At 47.4% G+C, this 26,820-nt stretch overlaps 1 protein-coding gene across 2 annotated transcripts in view; it reads left to right on the forward strand.

The window, feature by feature from the left end:
* Nucleotides 1-26,820, forward strand: part of fz2 (frizzled 2) — a 97,418-nt gene that overhangs the window by 16,074 nt on the left and 54,524 nt on the right. Inside the window, exon 1 of one of the 2 annotated variants that reach the window (XM_018026758.2) lies at nt 8,948-9,609. The exons of the other annotated variant lie outside the window; for it this stretch is intronic. The gene's annotated coding sequence lies outside the window, so the exon portion shown is untranslated. Of the gene's footprint in view, nt 1-8,947; nt 9,610-26,820 lie in introns of those variants that run through there. 2 annotated transcript variants of the gene reach the window in all.

A 26,820-nucleotide genomic window follows, 5' to 3' on the forward strand; every position in this document is an offset into this window, starting at 1 on the left:
ATCAGAGATACCCGATCGCGCGAATCATTTATTCAACCGTGCAGATGCCCGTCCAAATCGGCGACAGTCAAAAAACGAGAAAATAACCACCTAGTCGCCACTGGATCCATTCGTGTAACCAAACACGGGAACTCGTGTCATTTTTTCCTCCCTTTCGTTTCCTCTTCTAGCGACTCGTCATCGTTAACTTTTCGTTTTACTTCGACGAGCCGAACACCTACGACTTATTGGTAGAACAGAGAACACGGCGCACCTCTCGAAGTCTCGTGCACGCGATTGTTTCGAGAACGAGAGCGGTGAAAATGTTGGTTAGTTTCTGCTGCGTAGGCTCGCGAGCTCATTTGCCAGCGGCGGCGGATGAACGAGGCCGAGAGACCGATGCTTCAGATGCTGCTTCAGCAATTTTCGCCGTTCGCTCGCAATTGGATACGCAGACTGACTCCGGTTGCGGAAGTTACCGTTCGCGCATTAGCGGAAGTCGAATGTGTACGTTTATACGTCGGTGCGTACGTTTCAGCGGCTACCTAATCGAGGTAGCGTTGTCAAACGCGAAGATAAATGTTTCACGGTAAATCGTCCATCTCGACGCGTCACAGTTCGTACACAATTGGCTCCAATAAATAAAACGACCAGTTGAATCGCTAAAGCCGAATGAACAATCCTCTCTCATATCAACGAACAATCCCTTTTTTGCTGCGAACGAACCGTTTTGGCTAACGCCATCGATTCTTCATGCGTTAAAAACAGCGTTGGTCCGTTCGGATAACCGTTCGACTTCGTGCACTCTGCTCGAGTTCGCTCTCAGGCCTTTTTGTCGCGGCAGCGACCGGGGGATGTCAGATTCCAGCGGGGGTGGATCGCGAGATCCGCTGAAAAAGAAACGCAAAAAAGGGGCGTCGTTGGTGACAGGCGGCGGACAAGGGGAAACACGAGAAGAATATACTTTTTCCTTCTCGGTCCCCGTTCTGTTTCTTAAACGCGAGCGCCTGTCTTCGGCCTCGATGCGCTTCGATCGTTGACTCGAACTTTTTTCCCCGGCTGTGTTCCCGTTTCCAGCGTCGAATCTCATCGAGGAGATCTCGCCGAAGACTCTAGTTCTGTTGAGAGTGATAAACAGAGCGAACCGAACGGGAAACGAAAGTGGAAAACAATTTTTCTAAGATTTTCTCTAATATCAGAAACCATTGTTTCCTCGGACCGACAGTTTCTCTTCGCTTCGTAAATACAGTATTCAGCTCTTCTTTCGATGATATCGTTTCACGATAAGTATGGTTCTCGTTCCGCTCATGCATGCGACCATCGACCGACGGTTGGCCGATAACCTTTGAACATTTTATAAACCACAGTGATGTATGTCAAACCGAGATTTTACAAATTTGCTATTCACTTAACTTTGGAATTTCCATAGAACCACCTCAAATCTCGTGAGCCATTAGTTACCCGAACATCGAACACGTCTCACCCCTATTAATCTCGTCAAACTGCGAGCACACTTTCCATCAAATCAACCGAATAAAATCGCGTTCCACTCTATCGATTCCGTGCGAACATATCAGAAGCATCAATCACACACGTATGACAAAAAGGCATCCGAATTTTTCGACCGGTCTAATAATTATTCCGGGTATTTCACCGGTTAAAGCATTCTAGTTGCCAGATGCGTGGTCCGGGAAAGATATATCCCGCTCGTCGAGTACTGTTTGCGATTCGCCGGTGTCCTGTGCTTGTACCAATGCTCTCGACGATCTTTCGTCGACAAAGAGACTTCGGTCAGCCACGGTCCTCCTTGCCACTTCAACCGCTCTCTATGTCTCCATTGCGGAACGGATCGGACAAAGAGGAAGCGATTCGTGCATAAAGAGGATCCGGCAGCGAGCGAAACGAAGGAGTGGCGAACGCGCGAGCGGGCAAGGGAGGGAGATTAGAGAGTTTCATCCGCGTGTAGGAACGTGGAACGGGTCCGGCGGTCCGATGCAGGGAGAGAGTATAGAAAGAGAGACCAGGGAACCGAAATCGTAATTGGATTCCAAGAGGATACGCGAGAGAAATGGACGCAGCGACGCGTAGAGACCAAGGGGGAAGAGTGAGCGAAGCATGGGGGGAGAAAGAGAGAGAGAGAGAGTATCCTCTTCGGCTTCATCGGCCGACCCGGCGATGTCACAAAGTATAATACGAACTAATTACCCCGTCGTCGGCAAAGCTGCACTCGACTGCCACTCCGAGACAATGAGTGGCCACTTCCGCGATGTTTCCTGCATACGCCGCATCGGAAGCAAAGCCTTCTCGCGGCACGGCCGCGAAAGAAACGCGGTTACGCGGCAAGAGTACCAGCTCCCGTCCATCCCTTTCGCAAAGGGTGAGAGAGATATCGCTGAAAGGTGGAGGAAACCGGCGAACGAAACTTGAACACGCGAGTGGAAACAAAACGGAGAGAGGGAAGAAGGGCTTCTTTTTGGTTGATTAGCCACCGCGACACGGAAGACGGGAGTACACCTTTACCGCGACGCGCCGTCGTCACAAAGCTTAGCTCCCTCGCGAAGGGATAAATCAAAGCAGGTACCATCCAACATTGCCACGATGACCATCGTGCGAATCTCTCCGAGGGAAAATAATCTGGTAATTAGCCCCTCAAGCCTCCCGTCGTATCCGCGCCTCCCACTACCCGCGTCGGCGTATCGTCATCGACGTGCAACGTACGTAACAGCCCCATAGGCTAGTCCCTCTTTGTGGAACAGAGAGTCACCGTTCGACGACATTATCGTTGCGTACTTGGCTATATATCGTGGGTGGAGAGTCAGGACCTATTTCCCTCCCCGCGAGGAACCGCGCACTCGCCCCTCGCACCGTTTGGTGCACCGTGTCATATCCATGACCGACGCCATATATACGTACATACATACGTACATACATACATACATACATACATACATACGTAACGCGGTCCCCTACGCGCGTACGTGGCTGATGGGACGAGGCGAAAAGGGGGATCGACGGGGGCGTGTAGCCGAGGAAACTTCAAAGCTCCCGAAACGATTGTTCGGCAACGCTCTGGCGTGTTCCCCGTGTAGCCTCGAGAGCACCGAAGCGTTTCGAGGAGGGGGTAAAGTACCCACGAATATACACCTACCCCTTTGATTACCTCGGCGGGTACTCTCCTTGGTCTTCTTCCTTTTTCTTCTTCGAGCTTCGACAAAAAAAAGAGTCGAGTGAAACGGGGGGGTTGGGAGGGAAAACTCGAAAGCATAAAGTTACCGGTCGCGCATACACATATGGAAAAAAGGCGAAGCCTCTCGAGCCGCACGGGAGGTAAAGAAAGAGGAAAAAGGGAGGCTGGAGAGTGGATGAGGACCGTCACCGAGATGAAGAACAAGATGCTCCACATGATGCATCTAGCCAGAAGGACCATTCGCGTGTGTGCCGGGCGTACGCGCGGCCCCGCGAGAAAAAGGCTTGCCGGTGGAAAAAGGTTCGTTGGTTTTTACGAGGGGCACCTCTCTCTTCCTCTCTCCTCGCGTTTGACCCCCGCGTGTGTCGCCGCACAAAGTAAGAGGCCGGCGGGCAAAGCTCCCGATAATTAACCCGCTGTATCGACCCGCGATCCCTTTACATCCGCTACGGTCGAAAAACCGTCGGAGAAGTGACCAGATCCGCGAGGTTGCTCGCTGACAAATCGAAATTCTAACGAGCCCATCTCTCAACGAAGAAGAATACCTGTCTTTACGAGAGACTGCAGTCAGCCAGCGAAAAATGTTCCACGCGGGATACATTCGATGCATTATTCATACCTACGACCGTTTCGATCTCGCGGATAATCGCCGGCCACTATTTCACCGCGAACGTAACGAGCTTCCACAGCGACGTTTGCTCTCGGTTTATTAATTTCGCCGCGCAGATTTTTGCCACAATAACCCGGGCTCGGGAGATGCGAGTCGATGCAAACGACTGTTCCCGGGGACACAATGGTCGCGTACGATTTCAGCGCCGATTCGCGAGCTATTCATCAGGACGCTTCGCGCCGCGCGCCCGAGCGGAGCTTATCTGGTCTCCTCGTCTGGCCGCATTGCAACAACTTCCCATTGTACGGGCGGCGCGAGCTCACGCGACCGCGTCCGAAACACGCGCGATACCGCACGCGAGAGAAACGAGAACCGAGGAAGCATTTACAGCCAGTTAATCGTATCACCGCCCGTAAGAAGAATGCCCGTCGAGGGAACACGAATAAGTGGCCACTCGTCGGTTCGTCATCCCTTCCACACCCTCCTTCGATTCTTGTTTCTTTTTTCTCTCTCGTCCCCGCGCAATCAGTTATTCCCTCACGATACTTTTCTCGCGTGATCCGACCCGCACCCGTGACTGCTCCGCCGGTGGGAGATACCTCCGTTCGCGGCCTCTAAAGGGCTAAGTAGCCGCTTCGGTGTTATAACTCATTTGGTATCGGGCCTCGGACACGTTTCCCTTCGACCCCATGCCCTCGCCATGCTATCGCCGAGAATTACGAGCGTCATTACCATTAGTCGCGGTAATATAGTAGACGACGCTCTCACGCGTCTCTAAACAGATACGGGCCCTAAGTTTCAGGGTAGTTGCCGTTACGTTAGGTTCGCGTTCTCCGACGATGAAAGGAATGCCACCAACGACAGCGGCCGCTTATCGCGTTTAAATGGAAGCGAACGCCGAAATTATTACATGCGACCGGTGAAAAATTAGCTCGACTCGTTAATGCCTCCAGGATTTGTAGCAGATATCTTTATGAACCGAATTCCTAACATCGTAGATTTTAAGAACAAAATCGGTGCTCTTTGATAATTTAGGTGCTTTTCGACAGAACGTAGCGACGTAAGAATATAGATAAATGCATCAGATAGATGTGACTGATCTTTCTTTTACGTAGTGAAACCATACGTAGAAGAAAGTCGTGTAAAATAAGATTTTTTTCAAATTCATATCGTGTGAAGCGATAGACGTTGACCTGTCCCACTGAGATGTACGGCACTCCTATTAAGTTCGCTCGCTGGCTCTTAATAAAATCAGCACGTCCTTAATTACGGTGTTGTACGACCTGTCGGCACGAATGAAACGGTAGCACGGGCCAAAGAGCCGCCGACTACGAAAAGGAGCCGCGCGAACAACAAATGTTTGCGATTACTCGATTAAGAAGCTTGCGAGGCGATAGTTCGGCGAAAGAAAAAGGGAGAAAGAAGCCGTGTATCTCGCAAGCGATTAAAACGTTTATCCCGGTGAACGGTCGTCAGTTTGCTCAAAGCCTACAAGCCCGCGTTTGTCCTCGCGCAATTTCTCTTCCGCCGCCTCCGCCGCGGATTCAAAACGGCCGCACGGTTTGTACGCGCGAAATTTACGATTCATTTCGCGAGCAATATAATCGGCGGCCACGTGACGCAGCAATGTCGCCGCGAATTATCCCTTAACCCTTGATGAATTGATATTGGCCTGCGTTTGCGTTTTGCCGTGCGCGTTTCATTTTTTTTTCCTCGCCCGCCGGTGCCGTTGAATATGCAATTGATTACACGGCCGATCGGGGAGGGCCTCGCGATTAATTCCGATTCCACGGGAACCGCGCGCGACGCGCTCTGTTGCCCAGCCGCGTGTTCGATTTAACATATTTGATCGATATCCGTGTGCCGCGAAGCTCGATTATTCCCGGGCACATACGTACGGCCAACTCGAATTATCATCCCGTTACCGAACGCGAATCCTCGAACCGCGACCAGTGGCCGCTTCCTGTTTCGGAATTAAAAATCGTTCCTCGTGGAATGTTCGTATTAATTTGAAAAATTCCGGACTCTCTTTGTTACCTCGTCCGAGACTGGCTCGAATTAATATTCTATTTGAAAATCCGTAATTTCAATTCTACGCGATGTACAAATTGACACGTAGAATCAAATCAAGATAACGATTTTACTATTATCTCTTCATATGTACAGTGGATAGGTGACACTACATGTGAAAATAAATCGGAAAAAAGGAATTATATTTTTTCGTTTCGTTCTTTCGTTTTTGAGGAAAACAAGTTGGAAAATTCTATCCCGTTCGCGTACGTTGTACCGCCTCTAGGCTTAGATATGAAACAATTAATGAGAAACGTTAATGTATGGGTGATACATTTAATTATGTTTAGTCAAATTATTATTTCAACGCTAAATCTAAACAACCGAGCATTGTTTAATCGATTGATGCGAAAGAATTCAGTAAGCCTCCGAATTACGAGGAACAGCTGGGTGTGCTCAATATCAAGCAACCGGAGCGCGATGTAAGCTATTTAATCGCGTGCTCGGGAAGCAACAGCATGGTAAACGTCAGAGCCTGCAACACGAGGTCAAACGATCGACGATCTTCGCCGGACATGCTCTTAATCCCACGAAATCTCGCCTCGGCTCGTAACGCCAGACGTCCTCGCAAAAACGAGTCGGACGTAATTAAGACGTGCTAATAACCAGTCCGCGACAATTTGCGTTTAACAGCCTCGAATCGAGTGCAGCTACGATTCCCAGCGAATCGGATCGGCGTATCGCCGAGAGCTGTGATCGCCACTTGGAAGAATTAATCGTGAGAGCATTAATCTCCACGATAACTTCGATCGGTTCTGCTAATAATTTACGAAATTCGAAATATTTCATCGTGCAGAGGGTTTGATTAGATCAAGGGTCCTTAGCCTTTTCAGAATCACGGAACACTTAAGAATCAGCGGTTTAGATAATGAACATTATAACAGTGCATATGAATTGCATGGTGAATTGCACAAGAGAAATAAATTTCTTTCCAGCCCGCAAAACCCGAGCATTCTTGATTGCTGCACGTAATTTACACAAATTTAGAGGCTTTAATCCCTCCATTTTTCTTACTGCTGAAGTTTATGAAGCCATAAAGTAGCTGGAAGGGGCGTCCTTCCGGGACATTACACTTTTAATTTTACACCGGGCACATTATTTGCAATTATCTTCGTCCATTATACGTTTACATCTGCCCAACGATTCTCTTCACCGTATCGCGTAATATGCAAACATAGCTTTTGTCCGATTCGAGCGTTCAATTTCGCGTGTCACGTAATTACACTGTTATCGATTAGCGCTTTGCTGATCGAGGGAAAGAGGGAGAAACCATTTAAAATCACGCGACATTCTGCGTAGCTCGCATTACGAATGCTGCGTCGATTTCGTTCCCAGCGGATCTGGTAGCCGCTTCCTTTCTTTTATTCATCGGGCGAGTGTTGAGTCATTATACCGTCCAGTTTGTGTCCAGCCTTCGATGTGAACAAACTCGCGGTTCGAATACGAATTCGAACGGACGAATTCTACGCGTGCACCGTGCTTCTTAATCCGTACCGATTTGAATGATAAAGACTGCTGCCCGAAATAGTAGTATTTCTAGACTACTAAATGAAATAATAATTACGAGTTAGGAAATTTCCTCTTTTTATTCTGCGGGCGAATGAGTTTGAAGTACAGTAGCGAACGTGCTGTACTCTCGAAGGCTTCGCAGAGACTGATCTCGCGAAACTTCCATCATCGACGCCTTGAAAACTCTTAATCTAAATAGTAAGGAAAGGAAGAAAGGAGAGAGAAAATAGAGACAGTAAGAGAAACAGGCGACGAAAGGAAGGGCACCGAGTCATGAACGTAGATACCAGCCAGGCAGAGCTTGGCCTACTGAGAAACCCGGCAACCCGAGCTGCTACATCCGGCAGGCGATACATAGAAAATATTGAGAAAAAAGATAGCAATACAAAATATCTTACAGTAACAAGAGATTAAACTATAATCCTAACGATAAACGAGAATAATAATGATAATAAATTTATTGTAAAAATACTCTTTTAATATCCCTTTAGTTTACATGAAAACGTAAGTAAATACTTTGCGAAAGAAAGAATAATGAGAATCTTAGATAAAAAGACAAATGAACTCTAGAGAGGGAGAGAGACAGGCTCGATTTCTTGATCATTCTACTCATCAGATGCAAGTGCACACTTCTAGCTGTTTCCTCTGCGTTGAAATTCACTTTGATGATACAAAGAAGCGACACTGCAGTAGGGACAAAAGGAAATTCGCCCGGGGCCCGAAGGCGATATCACAGCAAACGTTTCAAGCATTGGGAGGAACTGTGTGTGTCAGTGATTACAAGGGAGCACTCTGAGGATCATCGGGATTAACTTCCGGGCAAAGCTTACGACGTTTCCGATTTACGACAAGAATTCTAACTATTACACGATGCGCTTGTTTGTGTATTAGGAAAACTCTGGAAAACGACTTGAGTTTTCACAACGAAAGGTAGCTTTCTTACGTATTCCAGAGTGCCGTGAGGGATATTTATTTGTAAAGCAACATTTCAATATTGTGAATAGTTACAGGGTCGAAAACCAGTGAAAATAGGTCCTTACCTTTTCGTAAATATTTTTTTCTATGCACTTTTAATTCCATATATGTAATTCCGATATGTTGTCGAATGCGATCACTAATATTCTATAAATAAATAAGCAAGCCACACCTCTGGCATATTTCCCGCGTGGAAGACCGGATCTTTGAAATGGTTCAAGATCCGGCCAGGTTTCATCCATTAAGATGAGCAAAGAGTAATCGAGGAGCGGGTGCCTCGGCTTGGGAAAGGTCGGAAGTCGTGGCAGATCGATGAACGCGGTGAAAGAAACGCATCCGCGCGAAAGGGACAGTCGCGTACAGGCGATGCGACGCGTCTTTATCGGCGATGCGGTGGTCGCGCGGATTCTCCTGTGTATACGCACACGGACACGCGTGAAAGCGTCGCGTAGGAGGAACGCGGAACGTAACAGGAACGAGCTTTCGCAGGGAGGAAAAGAGGAAGAGAGAGACGGGAAGCGGGAAGGTATACGCTTGCGCCCGCGGAACACGCGCAGTGCTCGCGAGCGTCGATAAAAGCGAACGCCGCCGAACGGAGCGTGCATTTCTCGCGCGCCTTTGAGACCGGCAACCCGGCTCGCGCGACGCTCGTTGCGTTTAATCAGCTTCGGCCTCTGATCGAACAGAGACATATTACACTGGTACCATTCCCTGATCATTCGATATATTCAGAGAAAAATGGTTTATTGAGATCAATCGTTGTTTGTCGGGGGAGGAACGGCTCGTTCGCGATGGACCATTAGTTCGTCGTTTGTTCGTGGTGCGAGACAAAGGTGTCGGGACACAAAGGACCGGCGGCTCTCTCCGGCAAGATTCGAGGAAATAAAAGAGAGCTCGTACGAACCTTTTTCGTGAAAACTGTTCGGTCTGTCCTGTGATCGTTGTTCCAAAGTGGAAGTGTGCTAGGAGAAATAAAAAAAAGAATCGAAAGAAAAGACGAATGGTGGATGGAGTGATGTTAGATGGGAAAAGAGTAGCATTTGACTGAGACTGAAATCGGTGGGCGAACATCGACGCGGTCAATGGATCACTAGATCGACAGGGATTTGGAGAGTGATCGAGGTTTTCGCGTGGACAATCTTCTTCGAGGGTTTTATCGATGCCATAAATTGCGACTATGTCCGGAATCCCTTGTTGTTGACGCGACACTTGAGGAGGGACGCTGCTCTGGGGACGCGCGGCGACGATTTAGCACGATCTGATCGAGGCCGGCTAACAGGTAAGAAGTGTAGTAAAGTCACACTAGAAGGTAGATAAGAAACAGCGTGCGAAGCAGTGACCAGGCTTTTTCTCGGATGTTTCCTGGGAAGATTAATGTGGGATTGTGCTTGCGAAGGGTAGAAGAAAAATATTTGCTTCAAATTTACGGCGATTCATGAAATTGTACGTTGCCAAATTAATTATCAGACGTTCCATAAACGAAAATAGAATTTATTTTTACATTGGTACCATAGATATTACTCGGAAAGTTTGTTCCGAGTTCTGTAGAAAATGTAAAAGCAGCGCATTTAAGTTTTGATATACGTGTATTTATTGATTTATTGAATCCTACACGTGCTATTTTGTTCCACACTCACTCCATCTTTTATCCGCAGTCTATTAATACGTTTTATAAATAGACGGAAGATAACTTTGTTATTTTATTCGAGATTTTTTACAGCCAGATATCTGAGGAAAGAGTAGCGTTTGACTGAGACATTTACTCGTACGTGACATTTTCATTAGAACCTATCGTGTTTCCTTCTTGTCGAAGTATGTAATTACTATTTAAAACTGCCCAGTTTTTTCGATCGACGGAATGTCGTTTCCAATTCAGTAAACGGAATCCGAAGTTCTCGGACTAGAAATCTTTACGCAACGAACATTCCAATCCCGACGGATTAGCTGAATTTGCCAATTGATTAAACAAGTAAATTTGTAAATTTCTCTTGAAAGTTAAACAGAAGAACCATGAGTCGTTGCTAGAAAATCTGTTCATAAACACTTGATACTGCAAAGCAATATTCACAGCACAAATTATAATATAACGAAGTTATTCATAAAGAGATTAGACGCGAGTCATTGAGCTTTCACTCGCGATATATTTCAAACTCCGTGAATAATAATCTACAACAAGTAACAACCACGTAGCAATGGATTAATTTGAGCCACGTACCGAGAAACAAGAACCGCAATAGCTCCGTGGACAAAGTCGCCAATTATCCTAACAACTGAATCATCAACGCGTCATTAAACTGCATCAATCGTGCTCGATGATGCTCGTGACCCTTGCGAACAGCCGATATGACACGGTCAGTTTCGCGCATGTAAACGTTCGAAACGGAAAAACCGTCTTATCGAGAGTCGATTCCGTCACGAGGGGTGGCCTAATGGGGAGGGAAACGCGAGGCAACATCCCCCGCGTGTCACGGATCGCCCCTCTTCGTAACGAGGGCTTTGAATCGGACACGCTGTCACGTCGTCGAAACACGACGTCTCTAAGTGGCGGTCCCGCTTCATTAAATTCTGTTATCCCGTCGGAGAGGCCGGCATTGTCCCGCCGCGTGTCCCCGGGACACCTGGCGCTGCCCGAGAATCGCCCCGACAATAGACTGCGTTCGCACCACCCGCGCATTATCCCGCAATTATGCGAACCGCGTCTCGTCGCATCGCCTCGGTTCCAACGTGCGCGTGTACGTACACGAGCGATCGCTCACTGGGCGTGGCGGAAGAAGAGCTACGAGCGGATCGCTCGTTACCACGCATTGAACGCGCCAAAAAAATGCTCAGGAGTGGTTCGCTCGCGAATTCGGTTGGGGTGAACATTAGTTCACGCGGCCTCGCGGAAGCTGCCGCTACGTTGGGGAAATTAAGGGTAAAGATTTTGGGAGCGGAGAGAGTGGATCGTTGTTCCGTTTTAAAGGGTTGTTATGTATACTAATTTACGCATACTAATTTACGCATTAATATAGGAAAGGGTTAATTAAGCGAACGATGATTTATGTGCACAACTTTGTGGTTAATTCGCATTACAGGGAAATGTGGAAAATAGAGCCTCGATTTTCTTCGAACTCCTTTACTCGTCTTCAAAGCTATGAAATATCAATTTGATTCTTACTTAGAAAAGTTACTTAAAAAATAATATTCTGATTGGCTGACTCATTGATCAACTTTCACCCTAAACTGCTGCATCTACTCACTTGACTCACAATTCTGAAGATCGTATCTTTACAAGAAATTGTTCTATGTCTATGTATAGCGTACACGCTAATGATGCAGATGGGTTAATATTGTTTCTGAAGAGCATTTTATGTTCCCGACAGGCAAAATAGAATGTAAGTGTGATTTGCATACAAACTCTTTGGAGAAAGTCTTGAGATGCATCAAAGAGATCTTTGGAGTACCCTCTCCGGGCACGAAACCATATGCATAAGGAAACTTCTTTTATTCTTTCGCTTTTTACCTTTCTCAAAAGCCACATCCAATATTTAAATCCCCCGCAGAATCAACATTGAACGTACAAGAATACTCTTCACTCGACGCTTTGCAACTACCATCCGATCATGTTCTGAAATCAAACCGTGGGATTGAACGCCCACATCCTTTATACCGATACACTCCTGATCTGTACTATCCACAATGTTTCATCAGAGACTGTTTATCGATAACAATTTCAGTTCTATTAAAATCCGATTGAGGAACTTACTCATTTTATACTTGAAATAGTAAAACGTTTGCTCTCTCCAGTATTTCTCGAATGCTGTGTGAGAACGGACGAATAATAGTATTTCTATCAGCGCTACAGTGCTTGGCTGTTCTACCAAATGCATTCCACTTTACGCACCCCATCCGAAAAGACAGCATCGAAATTCGACGCGGGGCGATCGAAGCAATAAGGCAGCTTGCAATCGGTGCACGCGGGGGTAGTTCGTCCCGAGGGGATGAGATGCCTTTGATAAAAGGACGGCGGTTTACAAAGGGCGGAAGGAGTCACAGGTGTAGAGAGGCGAAGCACTGTCGGAGTAGCAGCACTAGGTATCCGGCAGCGCAATTACCTGCTACCGGAATTACCCACGCGCCTGTGCATCACAATTAATTCGTAATTAAATCCTTTGGCCAGGAGGCGTGGTCCTTTTCAGCGACGTATAGAGAAGCAAGCCGAGTGTGCCGTCCCCGGCTCATGGCCCGGGCCGTGACGGTCGCTGGCTCGGTCGGTCGTCGGTGGGCACCCACGTCCGACCGCTCGGCGGACCGAACGAACGAACGACGTCGAGCGTATCGTCGGGGCCGGGGTGACAGCCGGAAATAAAGGGCCGGCCCCGTGCATTAGCGTCGACGGTCAAAGGGTCGCTCGAATATCGACCGAGACGGTCGACAGCGTTAAATTGCCATTTGTCGGCCGGGGAATGCCTCTGATTAGCGCAGCCAGACTCTATCACCCAATTATGCCTCTCGGCGACGAGCCGAGACTGGACATTCTCCGGATCCGCGTGATAAAACGTGGACCAAGAGGAACGCTTCATAAATGGAAGAAACGTGATTTCTTAAAGACGTGAAGTCGGACCGCTTCAAAAATTCGACTCCTTATCACCTGTCTTACATTTTTGGCAGAAATCATACGACTTTAAGTCGAACTGGACTGCTCCACGCGAACGTCCTAAAAAGTACGTTTACTCTCTTTTGCTTCCTCGAATCGCTGGTACGCAAATGTATACCGTGTATTATCACGGTTTCGATTTCAATCTGGACGGAACAGATACGAATTTATCCTCCTTGATGAAATTCACCATGATATTACCTGTCAACGACCAAGCGAATTAATTCATACCCGATCCGGTCGTCAAACGGAAGAAATTCGTCTAGCTTCCGAGCTCGAGACCGGATCCGTTCACCGACCGTCTCTCTCGTACAAAGGCGACTAATATCGCGTCTAGATAGGCAATTTCGATCAAAGCGAGCCAGGCTCTTCTAGGGGAGACACCCGCGGGTGGGGAGACAGATATTTATAATGGTCGATCGTAGCGGAATAATTTTGATTTACCCACCCGACGACCGGGTACAGGCTCCATTTTCCTTATCGCGGGATCAGCCCGCGGCACGACAACGCGTTTCGATCGTCCGAAAATTACTTTTCGCCATCCTGATCGCGTTTCCGATCGAGTTGGCCGGACTCGCGCAGGAAAACTCGATACGAATTACCGCCCCGGGCCATAATATCGGCCATTCGACCCAGGCTACGAACCCTCTTCTTCCACGACAAAATCCGCTTGATCCTCTTCCGGCAACACCGTTCCATCCGCCCATGTATGTCTGTTTTCCAGTTCCTCTACCGTCGTTTTCTTTATCTCTCCACCTCTTTAAACCAGCCGGTGTTATTAAAAAGTCTAGAAGAAAACTGTCAAAATGAAAGACGACGTGATGTTGTCGGGAGGGTGTCTGAAAATTCCAGTGAAATCCGTACGACTCGTGGAAATCGATGTCTCTCTTATATTCGAAGTGCTCGACCGTCCAGGGCAAGCGACCAAGAATGTTCGCGCACTCCATTCAATTACCCTTCCCGTGCACGTGACCACGTTCGTCTCTCGACTTGCCAAGAGAACGAGGAAAAAATGTAGTGGTACCCGATTAGTGTACGCTCTTCTATCCCGTCCAGCGTACACTTCTTATTCCTACCGGTTCTTCGAACTGTCCCCGTCGCGAACGTCCCGTCGTTACATCCTACCGATTACTATGTTAAACTATCTTTTCTCTTAACCATCCTCGATTATTTCAATCGCAGCGGGCTTCCTATTTTTTTTTTTTATGAAAATGTTATCTCGATGCTCGAGCGTTACGACGATTATTACGCGCGTCAAACGAGGAGACGTTCACGAGGCAGGCTGGAACGATCGGTATTAGAGGCAGTTCTCGCGCGTGATTACCACCTTGTCCAGCACGAGCGGCGATCGGGAAGGACTACGACAGTACAGTGAATTGAAAGGGCCACGGGTATATAAATATGCAGATGAAACCGAGGGGACAGGGAAAAAAAGTTGTCTGTACTTTTATGCGCGCTCGCCACATCCGTCTTGTCTACAGATGAATGTATATTACTACGGTGCTCACGCTCAGTGGGTACGCACGTCTGTATGGGAAACGAGTGGGCTACAGCCTCCTTCGTTCCTACCCCGGTATCCATCCGACTGTCGTGCAATCGTTCTTCCTTAAATCCAAGGAGCCAGACGTCTCCTCGTCTTTCTATTTCTCGACCCTGCATATCTCGCGACTTCACTCGCGCTCGAAACTCGTTTGGGAAAAGTCGACCGCTACCATCGAATCAAAGTTCGGAGTGTAGCTATGGTATCGAGCGAGGTTAATTATTGTTGAGGAACGTGTTTTACGTTTGTGTCGGTGGAGGGGTATCAGCTGGATCGGGAATGTTACCTGATAAGGCTAGCGTACACGCGACGTACGTACGTGGCTAACGTGTTTCTTTTAATTACGATTTACTATTTGAAGGCAAGAGGGAAAATCTTGTGTAAACGTGTTGTACAGAATGACGCAAGCGGTAAGAGACTATGAGTGAGTCTATCTACAGCTACTTGTGACCGCTAATACCGGGGACGAAATGTCTTCACAGATCGATCTCGATAGTCGGGGAATGCTGTTGGGAGCTGGATAAGGCTTTGACTACGTTTTCGGACGATTTATTTTATTTCGAATGGTACGGCTGGAAATTCTTGTAAACACGTGTTTCAGACTCTATTGAACGCTTCAACTAGGAATTTAGGAACTTTTATAGACATAAATTAGACGTTAGTGTAGTCTGACGTATTCGTTAGTTGAAAGAACACCCAAAGGGAGATAGGATAGTCTGATTTCTAGAGATTCGAACGAATAGCCCATGGATATTCACGTCTCAAAATTCAATGGCTTTTTTAACGTTGGACTTAGCTAATTAATTTTTGTTTAGATGTTAGAGAGATTAGTGCCAACTAATCTATATGCGTGTACATATGAGGAAAAAGGTATCAATTTTTTTATTTCAATCTCTCGTAAAAGTTTAAAACATTCTTTTTGTAGATCGAAGAATTATTTCCATTATTATGTCCATGCTGACAGAAAAGTCATTAAGAACTTTTACATTATCTACTCTCACTGCTATTTTCATTCTCTCCGAAGTATTAACGGTATCAAAATCGATATTTTTAATCACGAGCCTCGTGCATACTTCGCGAACGTACGATTGTCCTACACGCATTCAGCGCATTTAGGAATAGAAATGTTATCCGGAAGTCAATTATACGCTGGTTGTAAACGCGCACCGAGTAGTGGATACAAGTCCCAAAGGAATTTCTGGCTTCTGTTACTAAACTTCTACAAACTATGCAGCGTCGTCTTTGATGTTCTCCTTGAGCTCCCTGACGCTTTGTCTTCCGTCTCAACCCTTTACGTACTACCTCGCGCCGGACGAAGACGGCCGTTTCTACTTATCGCGCTCGCCCAAGAGAAACGTACAGAAAAAATCCAATTTCAAAAATTACATATTACTTTCGCTGATAAGTATAATTGCTCGTCAAAGAGGCTTAATCACGGTAGGATAGAACGCTACGTTTCATCTTCGTGTCGAGAGGAACGGCACAGAGAACTGTCGGTCCATTTTAAAATTGACTTCGACGGCTTATCAGCCCGTTGCCAGTAGCTGGTCCATCGCGTGCGTACAATAGACAGTCATTCGGCGACCCCATTTCCTATGCGTGTTTCCACTCCAGTTTCATTTTTTTTTTTTTTTTTTTTTTACAACGCGTATAGCGCCCCTTTGGTAGAGAGAGAGTTGCACACACGATAGTTTTTAGCGGTTCTGCTTATAAACAGAACTCTTTATGTAGCTTTATCCCTTCCACGAACTACGGTTAGATACAGAGTCGCACACAAACTGAAAGAAGAAACGCGAAGTTAAGCCAATCGTATCTTTGGTTTCAGAGAACGGTCCTATACAGTTTGCCCGCATTAAACAACTGCTGTACCACTAATTGGTACTTCGCGATTCTACTTTTCTCAACTTCCAGTGAACTTGCGCCAACTTTCCACTTACGCCGCGGCTTAACTCCGGTCCAATCAACAAGCAGATCGAATTAAAGAAAGTTCTCGGATAAGACTCCGGCACTGATTCCGAAGAAAATCGTGCCGCTCGGTGTCGTGCCGAGACGACGAACGTACGGTGCCGTTCACGGCGATCAGAAATACTCGCATACAGGAAGGGCACGCGAAGTAATATTACTACCGGTAGCGCCATTACCGTTGCCGCGACACCGCAAAGCGTGTACGCGCACATAAAACGGGGCGCGGGGTTCGTTGGTGCTCGTTAAAAAAGTCTCCCGCCTTATATACATATCGGAACACGGCGCGGAACAGAAAAGCTCCTACGCCGCCTTTGTGGATCCGCAGGGACTCGCAGCTCGCGTGAAACGCTCTGTACGCACATACAAGCTCCGTTCCTCGTGTGCCTACCCGCCACTAAACTCCGCCAAGGGAAACGGCTCTCCTCGAAACTTTCTGTATTTTCATGCAAATTCCCTCCCGGTTGCCCATGGTTTTTTTTCCTTCGTTCTCTTCTCTTGTTTTTATATATATATATATATTTTCTCGTCCTCCTTTTCTGCCCTTTGCGAGTCTCTGTGCACCAACGTCCCTTTCCTCCTCTTTTCGATAAGTCCTCGTTTTTCTGTACCTCCTTTTTTTCGTTCTCTCTCTCTCTCTCTCTCTCTCTCTCTCTCTCTCTCTCTCTCTCTCTCTCTCTTGTTACCTTGATACATACGTATAGATTCCCAGTAACTTGGCCTTCCCTTGTTCGTCCCATCACGACTTCGCGTTCGCCGCGCCACGCGGTCGTCCGTTTTTCGGTTTGCATGACCAAATAATTAGTAGTCATCGTACGTCCCCGTGGGACCCCTTTTTCGTATGCTACGCGACCAGTCCGAGGACCACGAAACCACGCCACGACGCAACGAGCCGCGCCGCACGGAATGTTTTCTACGATTTTTCACCGGTTTTTTTCGATGCGATCGTGTAGCCACGGGCCGCGATCCCCGTACTCGCTGTTACTCCGTCGATGCTGGTTGAATGCGAATCACCGTTTAGTATACACCGGGGACGAGCTCGAGGATCTGAACAGCTTCCGTGATCCTGATTGGATAAGGAGATGCACCGGATCGGATGAGAGCTTGAAGGGAATTGAAAACTTGCGGAATTTAATCACATTGCGAAGAACGTTCTTACGTAAATTAAATTTGCCCGCGCGACGAGCTAAGATACCTTGTTATCTAGTAGATTTAATACTCTTTGAACAGATCTCGGATCTTTATGCAAAACGTTGATGGTATCAGTTTAAAAAATCCATTCTAAGTAAACGTTTTTTCTATTTACTCATGTACTATAATTATTCTATAAATGCATAAAATTTCCTATCGTTGAGTCTTCTGAGAAATGAATAAATGTAATCGCGAAGCGTTTAGGATTGAAGAGAAATTCGATGGTTGAGTAGAATACGCTGGTGAAAAAGATTCGAAAGGGAAAGGAGAGTCAAATTTTGATGCGTAAACGTGTGAACACTTAGGAAGGAGTGTCACGTCGCGGTTGAAGCCGTTCGTGAATAGCAGGTTTGTCCCTACGAAAAGAAGATTACGGGTTTTCCTGTCTCATAAAGACTTGGACCCCTTAAGTTACTGGCTGTCACTTCTCGTTGTTCCCTGGGAGAACGATAGATGCATCCCCGATTTAGGGGAACGTTCTCGTTCCGGATTACGAACGGCCGGTTATCGCCTTCGACAATAACGTTGCGCGTCTTGAAAAAAAGAAATGGAGGACGGGCGAACGAAGGGAAGAAGAAGAATTAATCGGGCAAAGTGTTTGAATAGGTGAGACTCGAATCCCTTCGGGGACACGTAAGTCCTTGTCAAAACACGATTGGAATCGTGAAAGGCTGTCACCGCGAGGACTTTCGACGCTCCGATGCGTCGCCTATTTCCGGTACTCATCTTCTACGTAGATCGAGATATGACACGTTGTCATTTATTAATATCTACGGATTAAGATAGTCGTTGCTCTACTATATTGGTCAAGATAAAATAATAAACAGATACAGATGCAAGATTCTTTTTGTATTAAATATTCATATATAAAAAGAATAATCGCAATACTTGTGACTTAGGCAATGACTACCTCAATACGTATCTTTCAGTATTGACAGAAAAATTTGTATATTCCCTCAAAGTATAAAATATTACTTCGGCAAAAGATTTTACGATGCTTTAATATCAGTCCTCGTCTCCCATACGTCCTCTTATCGACACGATGAATCTCGTATTCGAGAATGCCGAGAGACCCACCGCTCGAGAGGATCTTAAAAAACAAATCAAATACGACGAGTTTATAACTCATATTCAGTATAATCACACAGTAGAGTTTACGTACGGGCACCATAAACCATGTGAGCCGGTAATCCTTGAATGATTTCAATCTCCGTGGACAAACGATACCGTGTCGAAGCCAAAACGAGCTCTCCGAGCACACACAATTATGATTCCCGGCATAGCTCGTCACACCCAGCTGCAAAACACGGTCTCCGGGCTCGCCAATAATTCCCGATATCGATCCGAGCAAATTGATACACGATAAGATTGTCAACGAAATGAGTGAAAGAAAAAAAAAATGAACGAAGAGAACGAGTTAACGGGATGATCATTTCCATTGCTTAACGAACCACGAAACTCTGGAGGTATCACCGATACATCGGCGTGGGGGGATGGAGGGAGCTCTGATTGAATTAATGCGTCGACCGTAGGAGTGAAGGAGAGGGAGGAGAAAAACGAGAACGAAGTAGGGGGAAACGAGAAGAAAAGGACGGAGGACAAGTTCGTGTTGCTCGCGAGGCGAATATCGTAAGCCTCGGCGCGTCCGTTTTATCTGTGTATACCGGATCCCCAGCATCGGGATACGGAGGATTGTTCCGTGGCCCGATCGTGTCCTGTCCGATGTCGGTACCCCGTCGTGCCTTGGTGGCTGCCACGCAAGCGATAGGTATCTCGTAACCGAGGATAAATTGGCATTATTTATATGCCCGTCACGCGCTTCATTGTCTCGTGGCCGAGCTGCGAGTAGCTCGTTCGCGATACCGCAATAAAATAATAAAACCGTTCGTCTTTCTCTTGCTGGTTGTCCCCTCTGTTGCGCGGTTCTTAAAAGTTTAAAGGAGTCTGTGTACGAATAGAGTTCCTCTCGAAATACGAGTCTATTTCATCCGTATATACGTACGCATAGAGACGTAAGAGAGATTCGACGTCGGTCGGGGAATATATAGACTGGTCCGCGTTTCTCTCTCGACAGAGTTCGAGCTGTACTCTGGTGGCAGTCCTCGCCCTCCGAAACCAAGAGAGAATTTAATTTTCGAGTTGATACAAAGGTAACAAGGCGTCGTTAGCAACTTTGAGCTCGTTACCGCCGGCCGGGTACCGCCGCGGTATCGCACAGAAGAAAATTTTCAGTGTACGTTTCTCTCGTCTTTGTACGCATTGGCTGCCGGATACGTGAGCCGGAGGACGTCTCTCTCCCGACCATGGACCTCTTTCCTTACATTCGTAATATCCTCGCGGTAAATGAGACCGCGCGATTTATGGCGAGGGCTTTTTAAATCGTACAACCCGGAACCCGACTGTATTTCCCCTCTTCGTTTTTTCCCCACTCCGGGCGAGGATGATAAATTAATTCCATCCCCTAACCACGAGAGTAGCCGTGCAACCGAAAAGATTTCTCCGCCGCGAAACGTCTCCGCGGAGATTTATCGTGCGCGACCAAGCCCGTGCCATGAGAGAATTATAATTCCACCCATGACGCCTGCAAATAAGAACAAAATCTCGCGGACCAGCAAATTGGACCAATTCCTGAGTGTTTCACAAACATTTTTAATTACTATATATTTTAATTACTTATTTACTTTTGTTCTGAATTAAAATGAGAAATATGTAACGCATTTTCAAACAATTTCCTACGACGAGGACATGATTCTTTATTAAACTATTTTACGAGGATACACAGTATTTTATAAATAGCTGATTCATAAGATATGGGGAAAATATCGTTTCTTCGTGAAGTGGCATTAAACTCGAGTCACCTGGGGAGACGAAAGTAGATTTTTGTTACTGTTCGTCGCGAACAGGAAGTCGTGAACGAGAAAAAGGTAGGAAGATCGAGCGAGAAGGTAGCGACAGGGAGGACCCGTAGCTAACGCAGCGTAAAATCCAGTGGGCACGCGCCATTTCACTTGGCCCACGGCGGCTCCTTTTCCATCGAGGGCCGCGACGACGCTCCCTCCGATTCTAATGCTTTCGCCTCCTCTTTTTCTTCTTCTTCTTCTTCTTCTTCTTCTTCTCCTCGATCGAGCTCTCTAACCTCTGTTTTCTGTCCCGTCGCTCGCCCGGGGTCATCGATTCACCGGCAGCCGGTTGCGGTCGGTTTTACGCTCGTCACGAGGTATTCGCCAACACGCTTTCCGCTGCCGGTGCTCGAAACCTGCGTGAAAAATCGCGTTGCTCGCTTTTTAACCCCGATCCCTTTGCTCGATTGCCACGGTGCGGTGGTCGGACGGTCGGGTACCTACGCCGTCCATGTGGCATAGTTCTGATTGATTTGGCTTCGCCCGGAGAGATGATTGCGCCAATCGTTGCCTGAGGTTTTTCGGGCCGATTGTTCCCTGGTCGAAATCACTTTTGAGAACTTAAGAGTATGCATTCCCCTTGCGGTATCACTTTTTGCACCATAAACATTTGAAGAATCCCTCTCCAAACAGCAGGTAATAAATAAATTTCTCAATTTCGGTTCACATGGAAGGAGACGATGTTTAGTATAATTCAGCTGGACAGAAGCGCAAAGCAGAGCGCAAATAATTACTGTAACCGTCGTCGCCGCGAAAACTTACGATCTCGCTTGTTTCCTCGAGTTATAGCGTCTGCACGCTCGCCGAATATTCTGTTGTTCTCCTAGGGTGTAACGAAGGTCTGCTAATAAATTTTATAAACGCGCTTCGTCTGCATTACTGCATCGTAACGGGTTTACGCTATAAGCTCGCGATGAAAATTAGATAATAACTAGACTGCAGTACTCGGAATAAAACTTTTAGAGAATGAGTTTCAGACATGAGATTTAGTGGCAATGTTCTGTGGCCTTTTAAACATCATCATATGCATCTCGCTCTCGACACTTAATGCACTTTTATCCAATGTATCTTTCATGGTTTTCGTACATCTAATTCTGCTATAAATGCATAAAATCCGCAGTCTTATAATAACGTTGTTCTGACCAATGATAGATGAAATTCTATAGAACCATAAAGGGAGAAAGAGGAGCACTCATAGCTCCACTTTATTTCTCTAAAATTAGTAGCAGTTTCGTTTCTGATTTAACACTGCTACAAAACGCAGTCGAGCTTATTGCGAGTGACTCGCTTCGACTGAAGGCAGGAATTATCCGGCCGGAAGTACATACTCTGTGTCGGTAAAAAATAGCACGGATGGTTCACGAAAATCGCTGAAAATACGTACGGATCCAACCTCCACCCTTCCCGCGATGTTCAGGGGCAATGAACTTCGTAAACTCTGCAATCGAACGCACGCGGCTAAAACCCGTCGATCGATTCTTACCTTCAAAGCCGGCCAAACGAAATCGTTTAGAAAGTAGCTACGTAGGTGCTCTCGTGGCTAGACAGCTTCCTTGCACGGAGAATGAGCGCACTCGATTTCGTTCAAATTTTCAGTTGCGCCACCGCGCTACCAGCATTGTACCGGATAAATTCGTTCCCTATTTATCCTCTCATTCCCTCCCCTCTCGTTTTCCTGCTCGTTTCATAAAGCCAGGAGACGGTGAACTGCTCGTGACGCGGGAATAAAACAGGCTCCGGACTACACGTACCCGTAAAATCCTTTATACGCTACCGAAATCGTTAATAGACTAGCCGGCGGTTGTTACAATGAGCGTGTAACCGGTTGAGAGTTCCGCGGACTTGTCACGGCCTACGCCATTGGACGCGATAAATTCTCATTCTTTTCCACTCTCTCTCTCTTTCTCTCGTTCTTCCTCTCTTCTTCCCACTGTTCCGTGTCTCGTTCGTTTTTTTATTTCTCCTCTCTCTTGCTCTCGCCTCTTTCGTTCACCGTCGTTCGTGTACCTTCGAGAGTTCTCTCGCCACACGGTTTTACTGGAGAGAAAGGAACGAGGGTCGAGGTGTGAACGAAGAACCACAAGTGCCCTGGAAAGTGCCACCCCTCTCGGGTAACCCAATCCCCCTTCTCAGGACCTGGCCGGTCTTACGGACGAGTTTTACACGGTTATGCATTTTCCACCCACGTAGTGGCGAGACCGCCACGGGTTTAATCGGCCACGCTCCATCGATGCTCGACGAAGACGATCCGGAGAAGAATTCGTTCAGCGACTTCGCAATCGCGAAACTCGGAATTGAAAACCGACTCTACATCACGTATGCAGATGCGTATAGGATTTCCAATTATCGCGATACGAGGAAGCGCTCAATATACTTCTTTAAGATCGTATGAGCTCTTGAATAAAAACGATGACAGCGCATTGAAATTTTAACAGTTATTAGATGCTACATTAATAAAACACCGTGGAAAATTGTAGAAGTACTGCAAGCCTATTAAAAGAGTCTTCAGCTGAGATCTTACAGCTCGGACAATCTTTCTGGGTTGATTCTTGAGTGCAAACAGATCTGTTGGTGTTATGGAGTGAGAGATTCGAATTCTTAAGGAGACGGTCGAAATTGAAACGTACTACGCAACACGTTACTTTTCACTCGAATCGTCAGGCTCGATTGGGCGGCGAACGAGGATTAGACAAATAGCGTTCGTTCTGGGAATGCGCGCCCACGTTGATTCTCATTAGAAACCCACAAAGGAGGATCGTGAGCGTACGATTTAAAAGGCTGCCAGTTGGTAGCTGTGCACCTTAGCGCCGATTACGAAACCAAAAGTTCCGTTCGATGATACACGATAAGTGTTTCTATTAGACACGTCGTACGGTTATTCACGGGGAAAAAAGGGTGGCAACCGGTCGCCGCGGCAGGGAAAGACGGTGGCGCAATCGGAGACGGTGCGTCGGAAAATAAATCGCGCGAGATACGGGAAGGAAGGTGTGTACCAACACAGCGAAGGCCCCGGCTGATTTACCGGCTATGATTCCGGGGAAACGGACGGATTAACGCCGCCGGTTTGGTGGATTTATCGGTCGACTGGTGGAATTTATTGGCCACGTCGGTGGGATCCTTTCCTAGGAGAGAGGATCCGCGATATACGTAGATATATATCGTTAATTAAAGAAGATTATATCCACGCGTTCGATCATCGCGATAGACAAGAGACCGTGTGGGTACCTACGCGGTGCAAACCTAACAGACACGCCCTCGAACGATCGAAACGGCTCGTTCGTCGGCCATCATCGCTGGGTCCGGTCGAAAGGTTCAGCGATTTATGCGATGGATATACTGGGTGTCCCGTGACCCGTTCGAGACCAAAGCAAATAATGAAAACAGTTCGCTACTTGTAATTTACAAGCTGGTACCAGTGCCAACAGTAAATTACGTGAAAAATATAAATACAAATAGAAAACCGGTCGGTAGGTTTCGTGTCAAATGTTTGGTGATTTCCTCAAGTATCGCTCGGATGGTAGAACACCCCGTACATAAACGAGATCTACCTGCACGGCGTACACTCACGCGAGTAAGTACGCGGTTCGCGTCTGATGCTCTATCTATCGATTCCGCGGCGGAGAGAGCGAGCGGCTTATCCAGCTCTCCTTCGTATGACTTAATTGGGCAACGGTGAACAGCAACGAGCCGCGTCGAAGCTGACTCACGATTTCTTCTTCTCGCGGCTCGACGCTTCTCGTTCCTTTTTGCTCCGACTCGCGAGGTATAAAATATAAAGGGACGCGCAACCTCTTTTCCGGCAATATTTTGCATTCCTAAGGGTCAGCTTGCGTGGCTCGGTGGCCCCGTACGATGTTCGTGGTTCGATTTACCGAGCCACGAAACCCGAGACACGCCTTTGGAACGGCTGTTCATTAGTCATCCCGGGCCCGGCGTCAGAAGGATCGGAGGATCTCGAATTTTGCAAGTATAATAAACACGAACAACGTCGCTGGATGAAGTGCAATAATTACCGGCAGAGCTTGTTCACCGGAGCTCTTCGAAATTTTCGCAGACCCTGTCGTACTCCTGTCTACCGTTCCCGTCCCGTTCGTTTTTATTTCTTGTCACGTCGAAACTTTTCATCGATCGATCTTCGGCCCGTGTACCGCGCGCCGTGTTATCGTTGCCAACCTTTCGACTCGTCAACTTAATCTCTAGAAACCGGGCTCGTACACTCGGATCTCGCGAACGTGACAAGACTCGGGCTAATCTCGTCCAGCGATCGTTCCCCGGGGATAAGGAACCGCAGGTACACGGTGTTCGGGGACGAGTGGGCGTTCGATAAACATCGACAAGCGGACTTCCAGATTTCCCGCGATCTATACCGCAGGTAAAGATCCTGGAACGTCGAGTCTGTCTTTGCATCGGAGCTCGTTCGATTACCCGGGTTCCCGGGAACAAATCGAACTATCCTCCGATCGGTCACGGTACATATTTCCTAAGTCGGATCGTCGTGGCCAGCAGACACGTCGACGCGACGCGATTTGTAGAACAAATGTCGTGTATAAAGATCGATTTTAATCTTTCTCACGAAGAATCGGAAGTCGAGGTGAGACGACGTTTAGGTTTAGGCTCATAAATCGAGTTAACCTACTTTTCCCAACGTAATTGCCTAACCCATCTAATCGATCGAGGCTCGTTCAAACAAATTCATGAGTCATCGTGGCTGTTCGATCCCATCGAAATCGACTTCGCCTCGGTAGCGGTACTCGTACCGAGCAATTGACCATTGAACGACATCGCCGGCCGATGGAGTTATGGTCGACACCGCGGGGAAGCGGTCGTGGAAAACGTGTCGCGTCGTTGCTCCGTCGAGTGGGACACGCTAGAACCCGCATATACGGAGCTGCTCATTGAAATTTAAGGACTCGTTACGATGTTACAGCGACGTGTGGCGTAACGTCGCGCCGGGGAATCGTGAACGGCGGTTAGACAGATGAACGTCCGTCGGCTCTCGGCCATCGAACGTAATTGGAAAATGACTAATACCGATACCAGCGGCCGTGGCGCAAACTGTTTGCGCAAACCGCGTATAAAAACGGCTCTGCCCGGCTCAATTTCCATCCCTTTTTCGGCTATCGGCTCTCTCGGTCTCGTTTCGCGAGCCTCATCTCGCCTCTGTAATCTCGTTCCCGTTGCCCGTTTCACCTGATCGCGAAACGATCGGCGAAATTGGCCGCCGGAGTTCTTGATTAGCCCCCGCGTGCCGCTGCCTCGTCATCGTTCACTGACTCCTTGATTGACTCGAGCCTTACTGTGAAATTGTCCCTCGCGCGCTCAAACACGATATCGCACACCCAGTTAAGTACTCAAATTTTCTGTACACCGCTGCCAATTTTATTTCTTTATTTTTCGTGTCATAACACCTAATTTTCATACGTTAATCAAGAACATCTTTCATTATCTCTCGTTAGCAGTTGGTGAAATAATTCCTTGCCGTTCACAATTATAATCACTTTTAATTACCATCGAAAACGTCTTGAATTATAAATTAAACGTGAATATTACTTCTCGATCTCCGTCATCCTCTTTATCCTTCGCCTGCCTTTCATATGCAAGGAGGTAGGAAGGAAGAAGGCTGGCCGATTCGTGCAGCATAAAAATCACCAAGAGTAGAGATTGGTTTCAGGGAAGCGCGCCACCACGACAGGCCCCGGTATTTGCTTAACAACCGGTTTTCGTTTCGTCTCTCGTTTAGATCGGTCCCACCGATGCATTGTGGGACTCACGATATGAGAGCCACTGGCGTATCGGTCGTCATAAGTCACTCAGCGTGTGGCGTACAAGGTACACGGGCCCGTACATAAGACCTATGCGCCCGGTCTCCTCTTTTCCTCCCTCTACCTCCAGCTTCTCTCTGGGCCGTTCTCTTTTTTATCTATTTTCCATATTCCTCGGCGTCCTCCTCGCTCCGATATCCCGTTTCATCCGAGCCAAGGGTTCCTCCTCGCGTTCACGGTCGTTTCGTTCGGGCTACGTTCCACCTAGCCAGACACTCCCAAGCCGTCCAGGACACCGCTTCGTATCCCGCTGTGCCTCGCGTCAGATCTAAGTGGTTCCTCTCGTACGTTTACAGGGTTCGATCCCTGTGCATCCCCGGCATCGGACTCACGGTTAGAACGGAGATGGGAAAACGCCGATAATTGATTCTACTCGTTCCCCACGGGGAACGGGTCTAGAGAATTGTCAAAGACGTAATCTCTGTTTAGAGAAACACGA

Source organism: Ceratina calcarata, unplaced genomic scaffold (genome assembly GCF_001652005.2).
Source record: "Ceratina calcarata isolate Rehan_Ccalc_2016 unplaced genomic scaffold, ASM165200v1 scaffold39.2, whole genome shotgun sequence".
Classification (NCBI taxonomy): domain Eukaryota; kingdom Metazoa; phylum Arthropoda; class Insecta; order Hymenoptera; family Apidae; genus Ceratina; species Ceratina calcarata.